Genomic DNA, 4,437 nt, shown 5'->3' on the forward strand with positions numbered 1-4,437 from the left:
TGAAATGTGGGAGGGTTTGGGCAAAAATATAGGCCTAAAAAATGGGTCGTGCCTCGGGTAAGACATTTTTGGTCTGAGCCTGACCCCAACCGAAATTCACTATAGGACAAAAAAATCTGCTCTTTTTTTTTAATGTTATTTTCTTGTTGTTTTCTCCCTATTTTGCTACCATTTTACTATTATGTTGCTACTATTTTGTTGTTATTGTTTGGATATTGTATAAAACTTATTTTATTGTTAATTTTGTTATTATTTTAAAGGCATTTGGTTGTTAAGTTGCATTTATCTTAATGTTATTTAAGTCTACATATTTTTTTAAATTTATTTTCAATTTGTTGGGAAATATTTATTTTGATGTTTTTAGTATTTTTGATTTATTATATATATTTAAAAATTATATAAAAATAATATAAAAAATTAATACGGGCGGGCCAGGTCGGGCCTGGGTTTTAGCATTTTTATTCGGGTCGGGTTTGGGCAAAATTTTAAGCTCATTTTTTAGGTTGGGCCCGGGCCTAGTAAATGGGCCTAAAATTTTAGTTGAACCCGGCCCGGCCCATGAGCACCTCTAATTCAGATGAATTAGGACACATGGATGTCCGAATTCATTTTAATTAGTACAAAACTATAAAAATTACAAAAATATTAATAATTATTACAAAATATTAACATGGCTACCAAATTTAATAATTAGTAAAAATTATAAATTAAAAAATTATTAAAAAAAAGTATAAATTATAAAATTATTAATACTTATTATTTTTAAAAATATTTTTGTATAATTATTAATGTTTTTTTATATACTTCATGTCTGTTTTATGGTCTATGTTCGGGGTTCGTGGCTCCTCCTACCAACAATATCACCTCTAAGATTTGAACTTGGTCCTCCCCTTGAAAGTAGGGATGTTCAATCGGTTAACCAACCCGAACTAGCATTAACTGAATTAATCGAACTTTTTAAACCCTTAACCGAACCAAACTTCTTTCAAAAAATTTAACCAAACCGAACTTTTTCGGTTAATTTGGTTGGTTAATTGAATTAACTAAAACTTATATGTTTTTTTTATTAAAACAAATATAAAACATATCCAAAATTAACAAGGACCACTCACACTCCTAACAGAATTGTATGTAAAGAGAAAATATCTCTCATTATACTAATAAGAACGTTATTACTCCATAGTCCATAATAATATTGAATATAATCGAAATCCAAAACATCATCCATATCGATAATCTTTGATGTGCAAATAACATAACTACCTCACTTTCATATATGTAGATCTGCTACTAGAACAAAAATTCAAGGCGGATTTGAAAAGAAGTATACTGTATACATATATAAATGAGAAACCGGTGCATTTTCTACAGCACCCACAGCTGAAGTAGTAATCACCGACAACAAATTAGCAGCATAACTAAGTCAATAACCCGCAGAACAAAAAACAGCAGATATAGTTAGTAACCATTCTAAAATATTACATTCACAAACACATGTTGACTCGTTGAGAACAAAGAAGCACTAGCAAAATCGCAGAAATATCGAAGAATGGAATTTTTTTCATAACAAAAGTAGTAGAAGAATCAATTTCAGTAAAAAAAAAACCTTTGAGTGGCGAAGTCGAAATCGATGGCAAACAAATGTCGAACAATGATGATGACCTGGTGTAAGCTGGACTGTGTGACTGGTGGATGTTGGACGATGATGACTAGCAGTAGGGATTTTGGGACTTCAGAGATTTTAGATCATGGATTTTTAATTTAGGGTTAGGGATTTTTGAGTTGTGAGATTTTGGGACTTGGTGGGCGGTGGCTAATGTTTTAGTATTACCGTGCATTGTTTTGAGTTTTTAGATTTTGGGAATTAAAATTTTATGTTTGGGGTCTAGGTTAGTGTTTGGGTGGGTAGTGGTGACTTGATGGGTTAATATAATATTAATTATTAAATTCGGTTAATTTGATTAATTAATCGATTTCAAACCGAATTAATCGTTAATCGAACTTTAAAAAAATTATTAACCGACACCCGATTGAATTAATTCGATTCAGTCGGTTAAATCGGTTTTAACCGAAATTTGCACACCCTTACTTGAAAGTGCAATGTGCTTTACTATTGTACCCAATCACTTGTAACACTATTTTAAATTTTTTTTTTTGTAGAATATTGGTGAATCAAATCAAGTGAAGATTTTGTGTGCCATTGGGAAGGATAATTAGGATTTAAGTCCTTTTATATAATTCGAACCGTGTAATATTTTTTATTTTACTAATTGTTTAATAATTATTGATTTAATTATAATTTATAAATTCTTTTAATAGTTATTAATTTTTGGCGGTAATATTAATTTGTAATAATTAATAATATTTTTATACTTTCCATAGTTTTGCACTAATTTAAAATGAATTTGGACATTCATATGTTTTGACTCATCTAAATTTGGATAATATTTGACCAGTTCCATTCTAAAGGTTTGTTTTATTAATTTTTATATTTTTATAAATTAATAATAGTTTTTATTTTTTAAAATTTTTACACATTTGAAAATTTTAATAATTTTAGTAATTTTTAATAAATTATATATATATTATAGTTTTGCACTCATTTAGAATAAATATTGACAAGTGGTTGTCCAGGTTCGAACGTGAACAACAAATATTTTTAGGTTCATTCTAGATGTATATATATTTATTAAATTTAAATACGTTTTAATAAATTTAAAATTTTTTTAAAAAAATATTATTTTTATTGACATGGCATGTCACATTAACGTCATTTTTTATGTCAACACTATTAACTATTAGTCAATGAGTGTTTTTATGTCATTGAGGGTTCAATGAAGTGAACTTATTATTATTATTTTTTACTCTTCAACCATTATTATTGAAAGGTTTTTTTTAATAAATAAGACCAAAACATGTGACTTTTAATATTTATGTTTGAGTTTTATCATATACACATAATGTGTGAACTAATTAATTAATTAAATTAAATTAATTATTAAATTAGTACTTATATATAATGATTTAGTGTTATGGAAGTATTGATACAATTAGTTGCAACTATAAAAGATTGAGGCCAAAGCATAGAAAAATAAGCAAAAGAGTTATGCTGCAGAATGGTCCCTGCAGCAAAATTTTGGCTTTGGGTGAATAAAAGTTTTGATTGTGAAAAAAATATATATTGAAAGAGACAAAGTTGAATTGCAAAAACCATTAAATTGAATCACACAAAATAAAATGTCCCACACATACAATGACATGACCTTATTCTTTAAAGGATTTTAACAAAAAAAAAAGTTAGGATGAGGTCAGAAACTTTCAACTGTTTCATTTACTGTAATCAACTCTTCAATTTTGAGTTGGACTTTAAATTTAAAGTTTGATATTGGCCATAAATTTAATCAAATATTTATTTTTAAATTCGAGTTTGGCTCGAAATATAATCATGCTATTTGAGTTCGACTCTAACTCAATAATTAAGGTTAGGATTAATAATATATATTAAGTGAAATAACATAATTGAATAATATAAAAATATGAAAAGCTTGATAAGACTTGTGAGCCGTTTGAGTCAAGTATTACTAAGATTGAATTGGGCTCGACCGATAGCTCGAGCTTGATATTTACCGATCAGGTTTGAATTTTTTCAAGTTGAACTCGAGAAGCTTGCGAGCACCAGTGTATTATTTATACCCCTAGTTTCACGATACCCAATTTTACATTGTTATAAAAAAAGAAAAAGATTAAAATATGTCGTAAGGTTTTGTACTCTTCACAAAAATTAAATTTAAATTTTATATTTTACTTTTAGGAAATTGATCCCTTTATTTTTTAGATTTTAAAATTAAGGTCCAATTAATAACACTGTTAAATATTTTTGTTAAATTTATTAATGTGACATTTTGAAATAAAAAAAAATACTTACTTAGGAACAATGTAACTAAAAAAATGGCGCATAACAACATTAATAGTTGGAACTGAATTTTAAAATCTAAAAAGTAAAAAAACTAAATTACTAAAAATAAAAATAGAAAAATGAAATTTCAAATTTATAATTTTAATCTAAGGAAAAAGAAACATTATCCCCAAAAAAAAAAGATTTTATGTCCACCACTTTGTCTAAATTAAATTTGCGAAACTAAACTTTTAACATCAACCTGAATTCCTTTATTTTCTCTGATTTGAATCATACTTCTAGGGTTTTATTCAGTTTGTTTTTTTGGGCATGGTGCTTTAAAAGGGCTGCAACTAAGCTTATCCGACATGATTCTATTCGAAAAAAATTTCACATCTAGAATAATATTCGACCTGATTTAACCTAATTTAAATATAATTTTAGTTTATAGTTAATATATTTTTATAATTAAGTTTAAATAAGTATATTACCAATTTTATATGAATTTAGACTGAACAAAATTTAAATAAAAATTATTTTAT

General features: G+C 26.7%; 1 long non-coding RNA gene across 1 annotated transcript; it reads right to left on the reverse strand.

Moving 5' to 3' along the window:
- Positions 1-1,247: 1,247 nt before the first annotated feature.
- Positions 1,248-1,889, reverse strand: LOC121215547 (uncharacterized). The gene is made up of 2 exons (XR_005911468.1): positions 1,607-1,889; positions 1,248-1,418 (listed from the first exon to the last, which is right to left on the reverse strand). It is a non-coding gene; the product is annotated as an uncharacterized lncRNA (long non-coding RNA).
- Between the last annotated feature and the right edge of the window lie 2,548 nt (positions 1,890-4,437).

This window comes from Gossypium hirsutum, chromosome D03 (genome assembly GCF_007990345.1).
Source record: "Gossypium hirsutum isolate 1008001.06 chromosome D03, Gossypium_hirsutum_v2.1, whole genome shotgun sequence".
Lineage (NCBI taxonomy): Eukaryota > Viridiplantae > Streptophyta > Magnoliopsida > Malvales > Malvaceae > Gossypium > Gossypium hirsutum.